The sequence below is a fragment of the Schistocerca americana genome, chromosome X (genome assembly GCF_021461395.2).
Source record: "Schistocerca americana isolate TAMUIC-IGC-003095 chromosome X, iqSchAmer2.1, whole genome shotgun sequence".
Taxonomy (NCBI): domain Eukaryota; kingdom Metazoa; phylum Arthropoda; class Insecta; order Orthoptera; family Acrididae; genus Schistocerca; species Schistocerca americana.
The window spans coordinates 695,067,897-695,091,829 of record NC_060130.1 but is presented as its reverse complement, the minus strand read 5'-3'; the positions used below and the strand labels follow the sequence as shown (position 1 = coordinate 695,091,829).

The 23,933-nt window shown below is 46.0% G+C and overlaps 1 protein-coding gene and 1 pseudogene across 2 annotated transcripts in view; one reads left to right on the top strand and one right to left on the bottom strand.

The window, feature by feature from the left end:
• Window positions 1–23,933, top strand: part of LOC124555664 (protein Wnt-16-like) — a 776,949-nt gene that overhangs the window by 48,185 nt on the left and 704,831 nt on the right. The gene's annotated exons all lie outside the window — the stretch shown is intronic.
• On the bottom strand, window positions 9,936–10,053 carry LOC124556918 (annotated as a pseudogene).

Here is a 23,933-nt window from a genome sequence, read left to right as displayed (position 1 = left end):
TATATGATTTAGTGATAACTTCTTTGGAACACGAATTTCAGGTTGGCGATTAGTGAGATGTACCCGTACTATCGATTGTCTGAGACAAGGATTCAGTTAACCTGTCCAGTGGCTGAAGAAGAAATGAAGTTGTAAACTGATCACCTAGCAGGCGTTGTTATGAGGTTACGATGTTTAACAAAAACATCAAAACCGCACAGCTGGTTGTGCACTCGTGTCCTGAATTCACCTGCAAACTTCAGCGTAGTCTCTCATAGCATGTAGGCGTAAAATTAAGTTCACTGCTAGTCGGTCGGTCCGAATAGGAAAGCTTTTCCTGAAAGAAAAGCAGGCTGAACTATTGCTCTTGCCTACATAACTATAACTGGAGATGTAGAAAAAATGGTTCAAATGGCTCTGAGCACTATGGGACTCAACTGCTGTGGTCATAAGTCCCCTAGAACTTAGAACTACTTAAACCTAACTAACCTAAGGACAGCACACAACACCCAGCCATCACGAGGCAGAGAAAATCCCTGACCCCGCCGGGAATCGAACCCGGGAACCCGGGCGTGGGAAGCGAGAGCGCTACCGCACGACCACGAGATGCGGGCGGAGATGTAGAACAAACGCAGACAGACCAACGACGGGGACGAAATCATCCTGGCATTTGATTCAAATAATGAAAGCAGTTGAAAACATAAATCTCGTTTAACAAATAGTGTCATACTTAGGAAATAGGCGTAGGGGGAGCAGATGCAGGAATCCCGCACTGTCACAGATGGCATACGACTATGGGAAGTCGTTTGCCACTGTCCTCCTCCGACCTGTTACGAAGTGTCAATTGTGTATCTATGTCGTGCAGGTGACTGTGATGAGGCTTTCTACAGTGTGGTGTTGGGTTTGTGTTATGGATGAAGGGGAGGGGGAGGGTTAAACCCGATGTAGGCATATAACCTATTCCTCTCGAAAAGCAGCAAGGGAATCGTGGATCTTAATGTCCCCATCCGACAAACGGAGCAGAATCTACAGTGTCATATGCACTCATATCCTAAAACGCTATGGAGAGGCTTGGAATTTAATCCAGGTCATTGGCACGAAGACTGGTGATCATAAACCTTACACCACGACATCTCCCCCCTTTTCTGGCCAAATTCTGGCAGTGAAAATTTCATCTATCAACAGGATTCGAACCGGCTTACGTCCGACAACGCACAGGATTGCGTTAGCGACCTTGGGGCTACGGATACGGGCCAGATTACAATTATGAGGTGGGTATTTAAACCAGAATATGAGCTGAGAGCCTTACATATTATGACAATTTATTTTATTTGATCTGGGAGGATGAATTCGTAAACAAATCGGGCAGCGGCGCCTACGACTTACGTTCACGATGGAATGGAATGACTGGAGAACATTCCTAACACCAAAACTCTCGCTCTTCACCTATTTCTGTTCCACCATCATAGGTGCAGATTGTTCGTGCTTTGACATTTCTCACCGGATACTCGGACGTCAGTTTATGCCATGAAGCAGAAGATATGGAGTAATATAAAAGGCTTTCATTCATCATTTATGTGCAATAGAGGTTCAGTAATATCGAGCATAATAGAAACTTTTTCGTCGTTGGCAAGTATGATGGCACCATCCGTCTTCTTCGGAAATGCATTAACATCATGATGTGCTGAGTTCCCGTGGCTTCTAAAAGGCTTCCATCTTCTTCTTCCGGCTGCTCTATTTGTTTTCTATTCTTTTCTGGAGTTCTAATGTTACGGAAAACTTTCCCATTTTAATGGAACCAAAGTTCCACTCATTCTTTAAAATCTGCGGTCGTGGTACATGCGCATTCAAATGGTTCAAATGGCTCTGAGCACTATGGGACTCAACTGCTGAGGTCATTAGTCCCCTAGAACTTAGAACTAGTTAAACCTAACTAACCTAAGGACATCACAAACATCCATGCCCGAGGCAGGATTCGAACCTGCGACCGTAGCGGTCTTGCGGTTCCAGACTGCAGCGCCTTTAACACATGCGCATTCATGCAGAAAGTCTTTTTCCCGCTCTTGTTATGTGAATGGAACAGGACTGTAAATCTATAATATTGGTACGAAGTATCCTTTGCCATGTTCTCTACTTTGGCTTGCGGAGTATAGACAAGAACTCAATGAATAGCAATTCCTCCTGTTTAGTAAATTCAGTATCTCTGGTAATATTTTCATAAATCAAACGCAGATTTAATCCTTACAATATGGTGTTTAATTACCGATATCTAGTTTTCCATAAGAGCCAAGGGCCTTGCCGCGCTGAATACACCAGTTCTCGTCAGAGCACCGAAGTTAAGCGACGTCGAGCACGCCAGCACTTGGATGGGTAATCACATGGATACGCCACGTACTGTTGGCTGCTTTTCCTTTGCCTTTATGGCGAAGGGGAGGATCACCAGACTTTGAGCCAATGACATGGATTAAATTCCAAACCTCTCCGAAGTGTCTCATGAAGTGAGAGCATGTGGCACTATTGAGGTTGATCCGTCTGTCGGATGGGAACATTAAGCACTCCGGCTCTTTTGATGCTATTCCAGAGAAGTAAGATATGTGGCAGTACCAGGTTTCTACCTCTCTCTTCTCTCATCATCATCCATGGCACCGCACTGCACGCACTCTTTACAGTCACCTACACTTACCAGATACACTCGAACACACAACTCTCACACGTCGGGAAGGACAGAAAACCTTTCCAATTAGGCGGCTGAACCTGCCCTTCGGAGCGAACCACCCAACAATGCCACACGACTTCACTTCCTTTTTCATTTCTGTACAATCACCAAACAACTAGGTGCGCTTCCGACAATGATGAACAAGTGTTCTGAATTGGTCTAAAAAGATGTGGACGCTCATCAAGTCTCTGATAGTTCTCTCAGTTTCTTCATCAGATGTATAGTGATGCCCCCCCAGATTTTCTTTCTTTAGCGTGAACATATGGAAGTCAGACGGTGCCAGATCTGGAGTGTATAGAGGATACTGTCCTATGGGAGGGGGGGGGGGGGGGGGGCGAGTTTCCGTATCTGAAGTTCTGTTGTGGTAGCATGTCAATTGCGTGTTCTGGAACTGTCATGCTGCAGGGAAACATTTCCCTTTTCCTTTCCGGTCCTAATTTGTCGTCTTATCGCAAATGCCAGCAGTTTCTCTTGGAGTGATGTCATGATCACAAAGAATCAGTCTGTCGACGTTTTATGTGTTCAACTCAGTTGTTTCTGTTAAACGACGAGCAATTTTCTGTCCTGAAAGTCAGACATTCCCTCCTCAACATCTTTAAACGACCAGCGACGAACTCTGCTCGCATCAACACAGTTACCATAAACAGTTTATATTCTCCGATTAAATACTTTGGTGTGTCATCTTATGCTATCAAGAATTCAGTATCATCACGTTGCTGCGCAGTATTCTATGCCTTACATTGTAACAACACAACTGTTTACTGTTAAGGCTTCCTGCTGACTGTAGCTGTAGAGGAGCGTCTATTCAACAGTTCATTAGCTGCCATAAACCATTCCTGTCATTAGTTGAGAGCTACGAAGGTGTACGCATTACTTTCCATCTACATCTATATCTATACTCTTCAAACCACTGTGAGATTCAGAGGGTACGTCTATCGCAATAGTTATTAGAGATTTTTACCGTTCCATTCAGTTATGCGGCCCGCGAAGAATGATTGTTTAAATGCTTTTTTGCGCCCTATAATTAGTCTAATCTTGTCTTCGCGATCCTTATGGGACCGATACGTAGGGGACTAATATTTTCCGAGGTTAATCATTTTTAATTTTGTTGTATAAACTTTCTAAGTAGTTTTTCACGGGATAGTGTGCGTCTGTCATCAGCTCTCTGCCGTTGAGTTACTTCAGCATGTTCGTGACGCTCTCCCATCAGTCAACCGATCCTGTGACCATTCGTGCTGCCCCGTCCTATTTGGTATGGGTCCACACACTTGAACAGTATCCTAGGACGGGTGCACGAGTGTTTTGTACGTAGCCTCATTTGTAGACTGACTGTAGAGAGAGTATTCCACGAATGAACCACCTGCTTTACCTACGGCTTAACCTATGTGATCTTTCCATTTTATATCCCCAGAAATTGTTTCACGCAGGCATTTGTATCAGTTGACCGATTCCAACTGTGACTCACTGATAACATAGCAATAGGATAATATAACACTCCTCTTTTTGTTTTGTGAAGTGCCCAGTTTCACATTTCTGCACATTTGAAGTATGTTGCTAGCCTTTGTATCACTCTGAAATCTTACCTAGATCTAACTGAATATTTGTGCAGCATTTTTCAGGCAATATTTCATTATAGGTAACTCCATCTTCTGCGAAATGCGTTACTGTACGTAAGGCCATTAATATACAACATGAACACCAAGGATTCCAATACCCTTCCATGGGTCAGATCCGAAGTTAAGCGACAAAGGAATTACAGACATTGTTTGTGAGCGGGCATTGATTGAAATCAATGTTGAAAGTTGAAAATTTGTGTCGGACTGGGATTCGAACCCGTGTCTCCTTCTTACTACGCAGATGTCCTGCCCACCGAGTCATCTGGACACAGGTCATCTCAACTCCAGTGACTGCCTTAGCACGCCTCCCATCACACCCATATTCTCAACTTATCCAAACACTACTAATGTAGTGCCCTTGCCCGTTATCACCATTACTCGCTGCATTCCGTCGATTCCTGTAAGAGTTTGAGCCTGGTGTGCGTCTGTTGATGACTTTCTATCCATATAACTGGCTGCCTTCTCCCTACCAAAATAATCCTCAATCCAGTCACAAATACCTTGATATCGCATATGACCATACTTTTATTATTAACTGTGGTTTGTGGTATTAAGTAAATTTGCTAATTCATACGACTCTGAACATTCTATGGATTTTCTGTCCTATTCTTAGGACTAATGTAAGGTGGGCCGGACACAGTCCGAAAGAAACATTGCACATAGATAGCCGATACAGTTCTTGTTTGACGCTTTCGGGAATATCAGCACCCGATGAGGCAGAACAAGAGTTCAAGTTTGTGATGGCCTTATGTACCGACAGACAGCGTTTGGCTTCTATGCGTGTTTGAGTTTCGGCGCGGCGTGGCCCGGCACGGCGTGGTGCGGTGCGTCCTTCCGAACCGGTTGTGCGCGGCTGCGGCAGCGGCAGCGGCGGCGCAGCAGCTGACAGCGGGCGGTGGCAGTAACAAGCGTGACCGTCCTCAGCCGCACTATGAATGGCCCCGCCGCGATTCCCACGCCCAGCAAATATCCTCAATGATGCACGGCCTCTGGCATCTCTTTGTTACGCGGCTGCGCCTTAACGCATTTTGGCGAGAAACGAATGCTATATCGAGCTGCGCTGGTCTCTCAGCGCGCGCTCATGTGTGTGTATGTGTGTGTAGGGTTAGTATTGTTACTGGGAAGCGAAGACTACAAATTGCACGATATGAATGCCTTAAAGCAGTGGGGACTGAGGGAGTGGGGGGGGGGGGGGGCGGGGGAGTGGAGGGAGGAGAGAGATCTCTTACATTTAAAGGGCTTCCTTCTACTTCCGTAGCGAGTTCAAAGGATCTTATGCTAGGGGTCAGGACACTCAGAGTTAGTTTAGTAAGGCGACCCTGAAAAGCATCTGATCACTGCCGTGGTTTCGTCATTTGCTTGTTACGCTGAGGTGGCAGAAGTGATGGGTACCTCCTAATATCACGTCAGACGTCCTTTTGCCCGGTGTGCTGCAGCATCTCGCTTAGAATGAACTCATCAAATCGATGGAAGTCCCCTGCAGAAATATTTAGCCATGATTCCTCTATACACGTCCTTAACTGTGAAAGCGTTGCTGGTGCGTGATTTTGTGCACGAAATAACCTCTCGATTATATCCAAATCGAAGGGATTCATGCTGGGCGATCTTGATGGCCAAACCATTCTCACAAATTGTCCAGAATGTTCTTCAAAGCAATCGCAAACAATTGTGGCCCAGTCGTGTGACTAGGGCGTCCCGTCGGGTAGACCGTTCGCCGGGTGCAAGTCTTTCGATTTGACGCCACTTCGGCGACGTGCGCGTCTATGGGGATGAAATGATGATGATTGGGACAACACAACACCCAGTCCCTCAGCGGGGAAAATCTCCGACCCAGCCGGGAATCGAACCCGGGCCCTTAGGATTGACATTATGTCGCGCTGACCACTCAGCTACCGGGGGCGGACTGTGGCCTAGTGACATGGCGTATGGCCGTCTATAAAAGTTCTACCATTGTTTGGGAACATTAATGGCTGCGAATGGTCTCCAACTAATCGAACATTCAGAAGACCCAGCGTATTCCATGTAAACACAGCCGACACCATTATGCAGACACCATCACCTTCACAGTGCCTTCTTGATAACTTGGATCCGCGGCTTTGTGGGGTATGCTCGAACCCTATCGGAACTCATCTGAGCAGGCTACGGTTTCCCCGTCGTCTATTGTCCAACCGATATGGTCATGAGCCGAGGAGAGGCGCTACAGGCGATGTCCTGCTGTTATTAAAGGCACTCGCGCCGGTCGTCTGCTGGCATAGCCAATTAACGTCAGATTTCGCCGCACTGTCCTGACGGATACGTCGTCGTACGTCCCACATTGATTTCTGCGTTTATTTCACGTAGTGTTTCTGGTCTGTTAGCACTGAAAACTCTGCACAAACGCCTCTAGCGTCGGTCGTTAAGTGAGGGCCGGCGGCCACTGTGCTGTCCATGGTGAGCGGTAATGCTTGAAATTTGGTATTCTCGGCATACTCTTGGCACCGTGGATCTCGGAATATGGAATTCCCTAACGAATCCCGAAATTTAATGTCCCAGTCAACAAGCAGCAAGTACCATTCCTCGTTCAAAGTACGTTAATTCCCACTGTGCGGCCATAATCACGTCGGAAACATTTTCGCATGAATCATTTGAGCACAAATGACAGCCCCGCAAATGCAGTGCTATTTAATACCTTCTGTGCGCGATACTACCGCCATCTGCATATGTGCATATCTCTACCCCATTACTTGTCACCTCAGTGTAGTTTGGTGAAGAGACAGTGATACCAGAGTATATTAAGGGAAGTGCGTCAGGTAAGTTACCAGTAGAAGTAACACATTCGCTCTCTCTGTGCTTAATTCACTGTTTGCCTACACTGTATCATAAATGAGCTTTTGAATACAAGTCGACTTGTACAATTTTATTGTTTCAGAGTTTGAGAACACTTTGTAGAGCGCTCACACACCCACACCCACACATACACACACACACACACACACACACACACACACACACACACAGAGAGAGAGAGAGAGAGAGAGAGAGAGAGAGAGAGAGAGAGACACTAATGTGTTTGATTGCTCTCATTTTCAACACCCTTTAAAATAATCGAAACATGAAATGTAACTGAAAGAAGAAGAAAATGTAACTATATGCAGAGTGACTCAAAAGTTACGCAGCGTTTATAATTGTAAGTAAGTTTTTATTTATTCTTCTCTCCATCCGTTTATTTCAAATCCTGACAGAGGAAGGCAGGGAGACTGACCATGCTCCGTCTTTAAGTCTGCGACATATCAGTGATAACTAATGATAAATGAAAAAATTATTCTCAGTTATATGCGCATCGTGACTTTTGGGCCAACGTGTATAAGGGCTGGCTGATCCCATAGAAACCTTGAGCCAGTGCCAAACACTCATATCTTTCTCTACAACATTTAAGCAGTGTGCGACAAGCATTAAATCACGCATAAGATCTTGAAAATCATATTGTACAATCAAGTCGGCAATTCAATTTTTTAAAAACTTTTTCTAAGTCGATGAGGCATTCAGTTTTTCCACGAATGTGATGCGTCTTAGAAAAAGCGAGTGTTTAAGAAACGTATGCCTAGAGCAGGAAGCCACAGCAAATCTTCCACCGATCTCTCTGTGTTGTTTTATGCTTCAGAATTTGATTCGCACTCAAGACAGACTGAAACTTGAAAATACATAATCTGACTCAATTTCAAATTGCACATGGAGTGCAACGAAAACTATGCACAATAGTTTTATAGACTAAGCTCGCCAGAAACAAAATATTAGTCACCCCCTCCAAACAGTACACTGCTGTAGATTGTGCTATATAAGCGTCCACAACATTGTGTTTCCAACAACTTTTTATTAGGTCCCTTTCTTGTCTATCTGTCCATTTGGTACAAATCTTGCATCTGATTTCAAACGAACTACCCAGTGAGGTGGCGGCTTTAAATTCTAAAGGTATCTCAGAACTGGACGACAATGAATAATTAACTCACTTTCTTGTCAGTTCGTTCAGTGTGGGTAGGATTGGTTGTGAAATGGTTGGGTAACACCTGATTTCTCGACTGCCCTGCACGACCGGTGTGTTGTCCAGGTAGTGTTGGAATGTTTTCCATGTGGTACGCAAGTGTATAGACACATCTGTGCAGACAGAGGAGGAAAGAGGAGATGAACAGAAACAGGAGCAGGGGGATGTGTGCAATACGTATAACATATGTACGAGGCTTGGAACTTAAATAGTGGCAACTATCAACTATTTATTCACAACCAATACAAAAGAGTTACATGTTTGCACCTGTTACTGTCCTTCAAAGTAGTCACCAACGTTGTGTAGAGCCCGTTGCCAGCGATGTGGAAGGCGTAGTATACTGTTAGCAGAGCCTGTTTTGTTGATGGTGCGAATGGAGCGGTCTAGTGCCTGTTGAATCTCTGGAACAGTTCTGAAGCGAATGCCACGAAGTGGTTCCTTCATCTTCGGAATCAAATCAAAGTCACAAGGACTTAAGTCCAGCGAGTATGGTGGATAGTACAGTACTTCCCAGTCCCATTGACCGAACAGAGCAGCCACAGCTAGCGCTGTATGCGCCCGCGCATTGTCGTGCAAAATGATGTGGGTTGCGTAGAAAGTGTCACCGCTTCTTTCGCAAAGCTTATCGCAGGTTATGTTCCAAAAATGAACAGTAATACTATGCATTGAAGGCCTGCCGTGGAGGTACGTAATTCGTTAGGATAACACCATCACAGTCGTACACGAGAACCACCATAACTTTCGCCATACTAGGGCTCTGACACACTTTCGAGTTTCGCGGCGACCCATAACGACGCCATTCCTTGGACTGGCGTGTCACTTTTGGCTGGTATGATGTGGCCCATGTCTCATCCAGTGTTAGGATACGGCGTAAGATTCGATAGGCAGTAGATAGCACCATTCACACCATCAACAGAACAGGCTGTGCTAACGGTAGACTACGTCTTCCATATCTCTGGCAACAATTTCTACCCAACGCTGGTGACTACTTTGAAGGACAGAAACAGGTGCAAACATGTAACTTTTTTGTATCAGTTATGAATAAATAGTTGCCACTACTTAAGTTCCAACCCTCGTATACACAAGTGAAAATGTCTGTGAAATGCTTGTCTATATACAAGTAATTATTTAATTAAAATATAAGACCCTCAAAATTTTTAAAAACCATTAAGAAATTTTACACGTGCAAGACTAAAAACCATAAAATAATTACTTAAACAAATATAAATTTTAAATGTAAAGCATTTTTTAGTCAGACTAAAAAGTCAAAAATAATTTCTCCTAGCCTCATACAGATAGTCCTGATAATTTATGTATGTTAATTTTTAATAGCTATGACAATACTTTTAAGATTTGTAACCTAAAACGTGGCGACAATGCAACAGATAATACTTAAAGCAACAAGCACTCCGTCGTCAGGCCACAAGTGGCCCATCGGGACCATCCGACAGCCGTGTTATCCTCAGCTGAGGATGCGGATAGGAGGGGCGTGTGGGCAGCACACCACTCTCCCAGTCGTTATGATGGTTTTCTTTGACCGGAGCCGCTACTATTCAGTCGAGTAGCTCCTCAATTGGCATCACGAGGCTGAGTGCAGCCCGAAAAATGGCAACAGTGCATGACGGCCCGGATGGTCACCCATCCAAGTGCCGGCCACGCACGACAGCGCTTAACTTCGGTGATCTGACGGGAACCGGTGTTTCCACTACGGCAAGGCCGTTGCCCAACAGATAATACTTAGGGGTGAACTATTCATTCATCTTTTATGTATCGTATGTGCTCCACTTTTTTTGTTATAACTCTTATAATTCACAAGCACAAATTTCTGGGACTGTCTGCATATGGTTACCTATCTGCATAGGGCTAGGATAAATTATTTTATACTTCTTAGTCCGATATAAAACGTATTTTACTAAAAAAAATTTTTCAGATAATTATTCAATGTTGAGCTTGCTTTACAGTGTATTAGTGAGTGATATGGATAGAGTAAGCTCATCGGACAAACTGTTTCTCACTCACTCAAAGGAGCACACTGTACAGTGCTGTAAGTGCAGATGATGTCAAATTGCTACCAGGCAGTCATGTGACCCTCGACTGCTGACCTAATTCATATCAGTGCCTGTCGGTTGTATAGAATCGGTGCAGTAAAGATAGATCGACATGTGAGAGAATGCGATAAAAGAAATATTTTGTTGCCGGCCGCGGTGGTCTAGCGGTTCTAGGCGCGCAGTCCGGAACCGCGCGAATACTACGGTCGCAGGTTCGAATCCTGCCTCGGGCATGGATGTGTGTGATGTCCTTAGGTTAGTTAGGTTTAAGTAGTTCTAAGTTCTAGGGGACTGATGACCACAGATGTTAAGTCCCATAGTGCTCAGAGCCATTTTTTAACTACACTCCTGGAAATTGAAATAAGAACACCGTGAATTCATTGTCCCAGGAAGGGGAAACTTTATTGACACATTCCTGGGGTCAGATACATCACATGATCACACTGACAGAACCACAGGCACATAGACACAGGCAACAGAGCATGAACAATGTCGGCACTAGTACAGTGTATATCCACCTTTCGCAGCATTGCAGGCTGCTATTCTCCCATGGAGACGATCGTAGAGATGCTGGATGTAGTCCTGTGGAACGGCTTGCCATGCCATTTCCACCTGGCGCCTCAGTTGGACCAGCGTTCGTGCTGGACGTGCAGACCGCGTGAGACGACGCTTCATCCAGTCCCAAACATGCTCAATGGGGGACAGATCCGGAGATGCTGCTGGCCAGGGTAGTTGACTTACACCTTCTAGAGCACGTTGGGTGGCACGGGATACATGCGGACGTGCATTGTCCTGTTGGAACAGCAAGTTCCCTTGCCGGTCTAGGAATGGTAGAACGATGGGTTCGATGACGGTTTGGATGTACCGTGCGCTATTCAGTGTCCCCTCGACGATCACCAGTGGTGTACGGCCAGTGTAGGAGATCGCGTCCCCACACCATGATGCCGGGTGTTGGCCCTGTGTGCCTCGGTCGTATGCAGTCCTGATTGTGGCGCTCACCTGCACGGCGCCAAACACGCATACGACCATCATTGGCACCAAGGCAGAAGCGACTCTCATCGCTGAAGACGACACGTCTCCATTCGTCCCTCCATTCACGCCTGTCGCGACACCACTGGTGGCGGGCTGCACGATGTTGGGGCGTGAGCGGAAGACGGCCTAACGGTGTGCGGGACCGTAGCCCAGCTTCATGGAGACGGTTGCGAATGGTCCTCTCCGATACCCCAGGAGCAACAGTGTCCCTAATTTGCTGGGAAGTGGCGGTGCGGTCCCCTACGGCACTGCGTAGGATCCTACGGTCTTGGCGTGCATCCGTGCGTCGCTGCGGTCCGGTCCCAGGTCGACGGGCACGTGCACCTTCCGCCGACCACTGGCGACAACATCGATGTACTGTGGAGACCTCACGCCTCACGTGTTGAGCAATTCGGCGGTACGTCCACCCGGCCTCCCGCATGCCCACTATACGCCCTCGCTCAAAGTCCGTCAACTGCACATACGGTTGACGTCCACGCTGTCGCGGCATGCTACCAGTGTTAAAGACTGCGATGGAGCTCCGTATGCCACGGCAAACTGGCTGACACTGACGGCGGCGGTGCACAAATGCTGCGCAGCTAGCGCCATTTGACGGCCAACACCGTGGTTCCTGGTGTGTCCGCTGTGCCGTGCGTGTGATCATTGCTTGTACAGCCCTCTCGCAGTGTCCGGAGCAAGTATGGTGGGTCTGACACACCGGTGTCAATGTGTTCTTTTTTCCATTTCCAGGAGTGTATTTTGTTTCGATGTGTCCACGATCACACCGTGATTGAAGTGGTCGGTTAGTGTACCAACGCGGACTGTTCAACTTGTCTGAAAGGTATGTTGTACCACTCGCAGAAGTATAACACGGCGTAAGAACCGTGTTAATAACCAAAAGAATCCAAACCGATGGGATTCGAAGACGAGGGTCACGCTTTGTCAATGGCAGTCAGTTTCAAGCCCTATAGGAATTGTTGCTGTAAGCGAATGTAGGTCAATTTTAATGTTTCCAAGCGAACATTGCGACGCGAATTGCATGCAATGGACGTTTTGAGTCAGATACCTCGTTAAAGACATTGCTCCTAGTGGCGCGTCTTCAGTGGGCAAAACTGCACAGAAACTGGACAGCAGTTGACTGGAGGTGTGCAGTGTGGTCAGACGAGTCGCGAAGTCGTCTCTTTTTAAATGATCCAATGCATCAAGCAAGTCACGGTCGAATGAGGCGTTTAACGCGCTGTGTCTAGCTGGCATGGTTTAGTTCCGAGATGGCTCTGTGATGTTTTGGAGGTGTTTTCCGTGCGGTGACTTGGGGCCGCTCATTATGGCTCCAGCAGGTATGAACTAATACATTTATTTCAACATTCTTGGTGACCTAGCGTTGATCTTATTTCTACATCTTCATTAGGAGCATAACTAGCCTCCGTATCTCAGGTTGGAGACGCAAGCCCCGGTGGTGCTTGACTTTGGGGTACTCTGGATCGAATCCTGGCGGTGAATGAAATTTTAAATGATATTATTTGGCCGGGAATGTTACGAGACGTGCTGGCGTGAAGTACCTGATCACCAGTCTTCGCTTCAGCGTCCTGGAGTAAATTTCAAACCTCTCCACAGTGTCTCATGGTGTGAGGGCAAGTGACACTGTTTATGGTGTTCCGTCAGTTGAATAGGGACGTTAAGCTTGGCGGCCACCTTCATGTTATTCGAGAGGAGCAGACTATGTGCCGGCACTGTGTTTCACCGTCTCCCTTCATTCATCGTAAAATGCAAATATAACACTACACTGTCCACACATCCATTACACACGTCTACACTCTACAAACACACATAAGACGGGGCCAGTGTCCGCAGAGACAGAACACCCTTTCCGACAGGTGGATGAAGCCACCCGGCGGGATATCTCTACCAACAATGCCGTAAGACATTTAAATTTTTGTAATGATGAAAATGCTGTGAGCACTCCCGTCTTCTAAGATGACAACAGGCGTGTTCACAGGCTGCACGTGTACGTCCCTAGAATGAAGAACACCCAGGCACCGTATCACAACTCGTATGGCCTACTAAACCTCCGATGTCAATCCCACATAAATTGTCTGAAACTATGTGGAACAGCGAGTGAAACGCAGTTTGGTAGCTCAACGGTACCTAACCATCAGTAAGTGGCTTGACCTGGATATGGCGTCCCTGAAGACTCCATTCTTAGCCGAATTGAGACCATTGCTACACTCTGATGTCTTCTGGGGCTGATAAATTTGTTGTCTGCTGCGCTTACTTCGTCGGCAGTACTGGTGAACGAGAATGGCAGTATTCTCGAATTTTAGGCTTAAAACTCGCACGGTTAAAGAAAGATGATTTGTGACACGTTTCGCTAATTAGTTCGGAAAGAACCGACGTAGAGTGTGTCAATTTTACGTTTTTGAACGCCAAAATTCTTACTGCAGATTAATAGAATGTTTTCCTTGATAACGCGGAACAGCAGTCAGTGGTCAGAATTATGTATGTTGTGTACAGGCTCACTTCCACAGCAAAAGTCATTAAACGATCTGTTTGTATTATGAAGCATCCATATTTACGTTTCAGTTAGCGGTGAAGCCTCCACGTCGTCGCAGATACTTTACAAAGAGCTGTTGAGATCTGTGACGTAGTGGTGGCTTCATCCCTAAGCGAAACTGGAAAACGAATTCTTGACATTCCAATCCGGTCGTTTAATAAATTTTACTGTGTAAATGAGACTGCACACTACATATTAAGATATTTTTACAAATATTTATATATGATTTTCTTTTCCTGTGGTGACACACGGTCAAAATTCCTGTTATATATTCCACATACTTCATTCTAAGCTGTTGGATTGATATGGAACAGTCCAACACTAGCGACCTGCTCTGTAAATACGCAGTGAAACTGTACGTGGAACCAGACTGTATCTGACAGTACCGCTGAGTCTTCTCTCTTAAATCTACGTTAGCTCATATCTGTCATATTTTCACTAATCTTTTGTCCTAAAGATGGATGTTTGGTGTTTCAGCCTAGCTGAACTAGAGTGTAATCTTCCAAATCACACAGCATGCATACTTGTCAGAAAGGTCGCACTGGCGTCGCATGGCAGTACCCTGTTTTTAAATATTTTATCCGTTAAGTGCAGTCCAGAATAAATGGACAGATGTCGAAACGTAAATGGCCGAATATGTGCGAATGAATGAACAACTTTCCGTCGTTGCTGCTGCCATAGGATTCCACCGGCCGGCTTAACTACTTTGTTCCTAGCTCGCTGTTCCAACTTGCTACAAGTAACGAGTTCAGTTATGCGCTAATTAAATCTGCCGAAAATTCGTAGAATCACTGATTATCTTAGACATAATAGAGTTACAGTATGGTTGTCATATTCTGTGCAAACCCATGTTCCTAATCATGTCATTTGTGCAGTGGGCTAAAAATCTCCTGTTTAAGTAGTTTGATATTTTTCTTCCTGTATATGTCTGTGTCAGAGCTCTTCGTGGAATTAGCGTACAAAAAAAGAGTGACGCAAACTAATGATAGTCTAGGCTTGTCTTGGCCTGTACGTGTATGAAAGTCGAGGTGAAAGTAAATAGGCTTCTTCGCACTAATTTTTGCGAAGCATGAAATTCATTTCGTTAGCTGCACATGTTTCTACGTTACTACTAGCTATTAATTAAAAGTACGTTCTGGGTTTATTAGTATGCTGTTTTTTCAAGAGGATTTCTCTCGTGGATACGGAAGCTCCAGGGTACTTAACCCGCGTACTAGAGAAGGCACCAGTTGGTACGTTTAGGACTAATGATTCAGCGAGTAAAAATCCAAGACTAGTGACTCTATGGCAAAAGTAACTAAATCTTAGTAAACAGTGTTTCTATAGCCTCTGTAGCCTGAGTTGGCAAGTTCTAAACGCAAAATTGGAAGAATTTCATCACCGAGAAGATGACTACGAGAGGAAAAAAAATCACAGGGTAAAGTATATAGTTTATAACCACCAGATAGTGAGCCCATATCAAGCGTGAGTACAGTCTTTTTGAAATGTCGACTGGAATGAGAGCGTTAAGCAGTTTTGGAGGGTGCTTTTGGAAGGCGTGGGCTACATGCTACTACTGAAATCCAAAGTTATGTTTCTTTCTCCCTGTCTTTCTTTCCCTCTGTACCTCGATTCTCTCTCTTTTCTGCCACTTCCGTCAACCATACGGGATTATATGCATTTATCGACTCTGTTCTTTCATTTATCAACTATGCCTCGCTAAAGAAACATATCATTGATGCGAATGACGAGAAATGTACCGAGCTCGTTGGCTTAAGTACTGGAAAAGTGCTTCCGCACGATATTGTTCCAGCGAGAAGTACCGCTAATAGACAATGCGATATTTTCTTTCAAATTTACATTTATTGCCTATCGAAATCCCGAAGACTGTTTTACATCCTGCTGTTTTTTACTTATTTTACTTTTCGTCGTGTATGAGCTGCAAGAGGACTATTGCGCGTATTCTCTTGTTTCGCGTTTCAGAAAACAGAACCTTGCATGTCTAACAGAAGACTCGATATTTAATGATCTTCAATTGCTGCATAGCTGTCTGAATAATGGCTTCCTGCTTCCTTAAGCAGCAGACCTAGAGTGGAGGTGCCCTCGCTCACATTAGGATCCAGTGGAAAACCATTTCTTGCCTTTCGCCGCCGGAGGTGCTCTTCTGCGTACCTGCAGCCCCCTGGACTTCACTTTACGTCCAATCTTTTACGCAGTATAGGAACCTGAGCTTCCCCTTCTCTTATTGTACATCCTGCTTGATACCTCTCGCGTCTTACTCTCTGTTTGCTCGTTTCCACTTGGTGTGCATACCACATTCCAGGCGCGCATTAAATAGGTATTTCTATTCTGTCTGCAAAGTAGTTTCCTCCGTCCCCTGTAGCTCTCACTATTTATGAACCATCCTTTTCGAGTACGAAACACAGCTCTCTGCCAACCTGTGCCAGTCGAGTACAATTTAGTATAATATGCAAATGTTTTACGAAGAGTGGTCTTATTCAAGGTATTGCGATCCCGCCTTTCTCTGGCCTAGTTTTCCACATAAGCACATTTTGTTGGATCTGAAATTATAGCGGTACCGGAGGAACCCTTCGCACTCATCGGAAGGTGGTTTGATAATGATAGATGTAGAATGCATCCTTCATTGTCCAAACCAAGCACTGAAATAGTGGTTCAGAAATTATTCTTATAAGTTTCAATATTGTTGTATTCTAGCAATTTTAGTTTGGGAGTCTTTATTTAAAACAAAGAGATGTAGGAGTTCGCTCCATTATTATCCCCTGTTGACTGTTGAAGTGTACGAAAAAAATGGTTCAAATGGCTCTGAGCCGGCCGCGGTGGTCTCGCGGTTCTAGGCGCGCAGTCTGGAACCGCGCGACTGCTACGGTCGCAGGTTCGAATCCTGCCTCGGGCATGGATGTGTGTGATGTCCTTAGGTTAGTTAGGTTTAAGTAGTTCTCAGTTCTAGGGGCTGATGACCACAGCTGTTAAGTCCCATAGTGCTCAGAGCCATTTGAGCCATTTGAAGTATTTTACTAAACTAGCCGAATACCCGGCGTTGCCCAGGTATATACACTCCTGGAAATTGAAATAAGAACACCGTGAATTCATTGTCCCAGGAAGGGGAAACTTTATTGACACATTCCTGGAGTCAGATACATCACATGATCACACTGACAGAACCACAGGCACATAGACACAGGCAACAGAGCATGCACAATGTCGGCACTAGTACAGTGTATATCCACCATTCGAAGCAATGCAGGCTGCTATTCTCCCATGGAGACGATCGTAGAGATGTTGGATGTAGCCCTGTGGAACGGCTTGCCATGCCATTTCCACCTGGCGCCTCAGTTGGACCAGCGGTCGTGCTGGACGTGCAGACCGCGTGAGACGACGCTTCATCCAGTCCCAAACATGCTCAATGGGGGATAGATCCGGAGATCTTGCTGGCCAGAGTAGTTGACTTACACCTTCTAGAGCACGTTGGGTGGCACGGGATACATGCGGACGTGCATTGTCCTGTTGGAACAGCAAGTTCCCTTGCCGGTCTAGGAATGGTAGAACGATGGGTTCGATGACGGTTTGGATGTACCGTGCGCTATTCAGTGTCCCTTCGACGATCACCAGTGGTGTACGGCCAGTGTAGGAGATCGCTCCCCACACCATGATGCCGGGTGTTGGCCCTGTGTGCCTCGGTCGTATGCAGTCCTGATTGTGGCGCTCACCTGCACGGCGCCAAACACGCATACGACCATCATTGGCACCAAGGCAGAAGCGACTCTCATCGCTGAAGACGACACGTCTCCATTCGTCCCTCCATTCACGCCTGTCGCGACACCACTGGAGGCGGGCTGCACGATGTTGGGACGTGAGCGGAAGACGGCCTAACGGTGTGCGGGACCGTAGCCCAGCTTCATGGAGACGGTTGCGAATGGTCCTCGCCGATACCCCAGGAGCAACAGTGTCCCTAATTTGCTGGGAAGTGGCGGTGCGGTCCCCTACGGCACTGCGTAGGATCCTACGGTCTTGGCGTGCATCCGTGCGTCGCTGCGGTCCGGTCCCAGGTCGACGGGCACGTGCACCTTCCGCCGACCACTGGCGACAACATCGATGTACTGTGGAGACCTCACGCCCCACGTGTTGAGCAATTCGGCGGTATGTCCACCCGGCCTCCCGCATGCCCACTATACGCCCTCGCTCAAAATCCGTCAACTGCACATACGGTTCACGTCCACGCTGTCGCGGCATGCTACCAGTGTTAAAGACTGCGATGGAGCTCCGTATGCCACGGCAAACTGGCTGAGACTGACGGCGGCGGTGCACAAATGCTGCGCAGCTAGCGCCATTCGACGGCCAACACCGCGGTTCCTGGTGTGTCCGCTGTGCCGTGCGTGTGATCATTGCTTGTACAGCCCTCTCGCAGTGTCCGGAGCAAGTATGGTGGGTCTGACACACCGGTGTCAATGTGTTCTTTTTTCCATTTCCAGGAGTGTACGTATATAAATTCTATTAGTCCATCTCCTCCTATCACCCTCTCTCGGACCGTCTCCGCAGCCCCCTCTCTTTCTATCTCCTTCTTCACTCTGTCCCTAACCACCTCCGCCACCCCTGACTCTCTTTCCATCTCCTCCTTTCCCTCTCTCTGTCCATCTGCTACTCCTCCCTCTCTCTTTCCATCTACTACTCCCCACTCTCTATCCATCTGCTTCTTATAACTCTGTCCATCCCCTCCTGCCCCTTTATCTCCTCTTCACCCCCTGTATCTCCTACTCTACCCTCTCTCTGTCCATCTCCTACTCTTCCCTTTCCCCATCCATTTCCCCCTGCACTGTCTCTGTCCATCTCCTCCTCCTCCTCCATATCTGGGGCCATCTCCTTCTTGCCACTCTCTGTCTCCTCATCTTCTCCGTTCTGTCTCTAGGTTGTCACTCTCACCCTAATTGGTGGTTGATGTTTCTTCAAAAAATAGGTTCAAATGGCTCTGAGTACTATGGGACTCAGAGCCATTTGTAGAACTACTTAAACCTAACTAACCTAAGGACGACACACACATCCATGCCCGAGGCAGGATTCGAACCTGCGACCGTAGCGGTCACGCGGTTCCAGACTGAAGCGCCTATAACCGCTCGGCCACTTCGGCCGGCTGATGTTTCTTACCTACACACTATTGCATTACTGATAATAAGTAATATATGTACCAACTATGGTTGAAATCGGTTCAGGGGTTCAGGAGGCGTTATTTTTCCACGACTTTGCCCACATACACATGTGCCATATAATTATGTGGGTATATAACATATTTCGCACATATTTGTACACGTATATTCACCTGCGTCTATAGACAATTTTCGCCCTGCAGTTCCGTTTTCAGGCAGCTCAACATTCATGTCGTTCACATCTCCTAAAATATATGTCTCGTACAACATTATAATCTTGTAGGTATACTTAGCGGCAGACATGGATACCGTCTGCAAAATTTGTTGCAAATGCAGTTAGTAGCAAATCAGTCATCAATTTAAACATTATCCATGATGTGGCAGTTTTTTACGCATCTTCGCATCTTGTAGGTATATTTAGCGGCAGACATGGATACCGTCTGCAAAATTTGTTGCAAATGCAGTTAGTAGCAAATCAGTCATAAATTTAAACGTTATCCATGATGTGGCAGTTTTTTACGCATCTTCGTGTTTATGACGCCATTTCTCCTCAACTATGTGTCGTGCAGTGAAAGAATTTTGGATATGTATTCAGTGGTATATAGGAATATCGTCTGCAAAGTGTGTCGCGAATGCAGTTAGTAGTAATGAATAACAAATTAAAACATCATACATGATACTACAGTTTTCCTGCACGTACAGCGGAGATGAGGTATGCAATAAAGTTTCTCCCTTTCATCATTTTGTGGAGGTTGTTAGGGAGCAAAAATTTCGAATTATGGGTAAAGATTGTTAAAAGGCTCTAAGTGCTCTCATGTCAAATACTTAATGAATAAAGTTTGGATATTCGCACGTCGTGAGCTACGCTTTTTCACCCCGACCCCATTCCTACTTCTTTGACTGATATTTGGTTGTTACCCCCATAGCGATTCTTCCCAGACAGTAAGTGATATGAGCACCACGTTTGGATGAAATTGGTCCATTAGTTTAAAAGAAGATGTGAAACATACATACATACATAATACATTTTTATAATACTTGTTGAGTATCCACCGTTGCCCAGATACGTATTTCTTTCAGTCTTCTGTTAGTCCATCTCGTCCTTCGCCCTGTGTTCAACCTCTCCTCCCCTCCAATTGCTGCCCATCACCTACAGCCCTTCTCCCTGTCCATTTCGTCCTCCCCTTCTCTCTGCCCACCTCCTTTACACCCTGTCTATGTCCATCTCCTCCTTCCCCCTCTCTGTTCATCTCCTCCTCACCATTCTCATTCTTCATCACCAAGTTATCACCACCACCGCAGTAGCAGGCTTGTGGTTCTTACCACCACAGTATTTCTTTCCATACACCTGTATAAGTACAGATATGTGGGAGAAAATGGAGGTGGCTGGGGCACACATTTAGAAAGCCAAATGGAGCAGTTGAAAAGAAGTCATTGGAATGGAATTCACAAAGAAGAAGGACGAAAGGCTGACCAAGAGAAACGTAGAAGAGGAAAATGGAAGTGGAAGCAAGAAGAGTTGGCAAGACCTGGGTGGAACTGAGAGAAATGGCCAAAGAGAGTCCTCCTGGATGCCCTATGACCCCTTAGGGGTCAAAGGAATGAAATCAAGTCAAGAAAGTCAAGTGAGTAATTAATGTACCAGATTTGGTTGAAATCGATCTAGGAGATTTGTATCCGTGAGTACTAGAGAATGCGCATACCACATACATGTAACATATATTTAACATAATTCATATCTATATGCACAAATGTTCCGCCTTCATTTGTAGCGAATTTCACCCTGCAGATTCGTTTTCAAGTAGCTCAGTTCTTATCACGCCATATTTCCTGAAAATGGTGTCATACAGTAATATGATTTTGCAGGTACATTCACTGGTATATTTTGGTACTGTCTGACAGATGCGTTGGGAAAAGAGTTAGTACTAAAGACGTAATAAATTAAAACGTCAAGCATGATGTGGCAGGTTTCCAAACACCTCAATGTTCATGACGCCGTATGTCCTGAGCTATGTGCTGTACATTGATATAATTCTGTAGGTACATTCAGCGGCATATGTGGATACTGTATGCGAAATTTGTTGCGAATAGAGCTAGCAGAAATGAAGTAATAAATTTAAACGTCATGGCTGATGGGGCAGTTTTACAGGAAGAACAGTAATAAGCGATAAATTTTTTTCATCACATTGTAGGGATCGTTAGCTCTTCCGGCGTAATATCAAGCGCCTTCACGTCGGCATGGATTGTAACCGCAGACGTCAGGTAACAGTACGCTGACTAGGACCGCACCACGACTGGAGCGGCGTCTGTCCGAAGAGAATATAAGCGTTGCTCCAGCGAGCCTCGCGCGCACACTAGAAGACGCACTAGAAGAGCCGCACTAAAAGACGCACTAGAAGACCGGCACTAGTAGGGCCGCACATGAAGAGCCGCATTAGAAGACGAGCCGTCAGCCTAACTATTTAACTGGGAAACTGCGTTCATGAAAATTGTATCTATCGAAGGACATTGATTATTTGCACGTCGCCAATTGGTTGCGATACTTCATTGTAGGAATGCACTTTAAGTATTGTCCATTCAATTTATTGTAATAAACTTCATTAATATGATTTGCTTTTATGTTGTCCAGCTATCCGAGAAAACAGCTTCCTAGGCACCCTATATTACACGAGTGGGCAGGATTCCACATTAGCGAGAAAAATTTCGCAAAGGTTTGAAATTATGCATAAAGTCCGTTGCAAGTTACTGAGTGCGCTGATTCTCAATGCTGGGTAGATAAAGCCTGTGTAATCATGCGTCAATGAGCTACACTCCCTTTTCAGTCCCACCTATTTGTTGATAGGTGTTTCAAGTTTGGTTCAAGTCGATCAAGTGGCTTACGAGGACATGTGGGTCATCCATCCATCCATCCATCCATACATACATACATACATATATACATTGTTATAATATGGTTGGATGTATGCATTTGTGTAATATGGGTCACTGTTACAGTTGTTTGTAATCATCCTACAATTTCGCACACTTCTGTATTCTTTAAATGAGAATAACTTGTGTTTTGGATGGTACCTTTTACTGTACCATCCACCTCCGTTGCTGGGAGGTCAGCGTAGGTGTTTGCCATGCGGAGGACACTGGTTCGATTCCCTGCACTGCCAGGGATTTTTCCTCGGTGGGAGGACTGGAACTGGGTGCACTCAGCCTCGTGATGCCAACTGAAGAGCTATTTGACCGAATAGTAGCGGGTCCAGGTCACGAAAACTGACAGCAGTCGGGAGAACGGTGTGCTGACCCGTCGCTGCTCCATACTGCACCCAAGGACGCTATTGCCAGAGGATGACGCCGCAGTTGGTTTGTACCGATGGACCAGAGCCCGTGGACGGAGTTCTATTGTACCATATACAGGGTGAGTCACCTAACGTTACCGCAGGATATATTCCGTAAACCACATCAAATACTGACGAACCGATTCCACAGACCGAACGTGAGGAGAGGGGCTAGTGTAATTGTTTAATACAAACCATACAAAAATGCACGGAAGTATGTTTTTTAACACAAACCTACGTTTTTTTATCGGAACCACGTTAGTTTTGTTAGCACATCTGAACATATAAACAAATACGTAATCAGTGCCGTTTGTTGCATTGCAAAATGTTAATTACATCCGGAGATATTGTAATCTTAAGTTGACGCCTGAAACCTCCGACGTTCAGTTGCGTGTTGTAACAAACACGGGCCACGGTCGGCGAGCAGCATCTGCAGGGACATGTTTACGATGACGACTGTGTTTACGAGTGTGGCTGTAGTGCACTGTTGTGGTTTGGTCTAGCTGTCGCAGTGTCCGCATGTAGCGCTTGCTGTTATTGTTATTCTGCATTCGTCTCCGCACGCAGACCAACTGTAGTACACCGTGTTACCAGACGTCTGTGATAGTGTAGTGTTGTAGGAACTGTGACCATGGTGTATTCGAACTCTGAAAAGGCGGAGATGATACTCATCTATGGCGAGTGTCGACGAAATGCAGCTGAAGCCTGCAGGGTGTATGCAGAACGGTACACGGGCAGAGAGCATCCAACGTGCCGCACATTGCAAAACATCTACCGCCAACTGTATGCAACAGGTATGATCGTAGCACGCAAACGGGTCCGTAACAGGCCCGTCACAGGAGAAGCGGGTGCAGTTGGTGTGTTAGCTGCTGTTGCCATGAACCCACACATGAGTACACGGGACATTGCGTGAGCCGGTGGACTGAGTCAAAGTAGTGTCATGCGCATACTGCATCGTCACCGCCTTCACCCGTTTCATGTGTCGCTACATCAGCACTTACATGGTGATGACTTTAGTCATCGACTGCAATTCTGTCAATGGGCATTAACAGAGAATGCGTTGCAGTTCTACCTGTTTACCGATGAAGCGGGTTTCACAAACCACGGGGCAGTGAATCTACGGAACATGCATTACTGGTCCGTGTACAATCCTCGCTGGCTCAGACAGGTAGAGCGACCATACTGTAAACGTACGGTGCGGAATCATTGGCGACCACCTCATTGGTCCTCACTTCATTGCAGGGGCCCAAACAGCTGCAACATACATCGCGTTTCTACAGAATGATCTGCCAACGTTGCTCGAAAATGTCCCACGGGAAACGCGTCGACGTATGTGGTATCAGCATGATGGTGCACCTGCACATTCCGCAATTAACACTAGGCTGACCCTTGACAGGATCTTCGACGGGCGTTTCATAGGACGTGGAGGACGCATAAATTGGCCAGCCCATTCTCATGATCTTACACCTCTGGACTTCTTTCTGTGGGGTACGTTAAATGAGAATGTGTACCGTGATGTGCCTACAACCC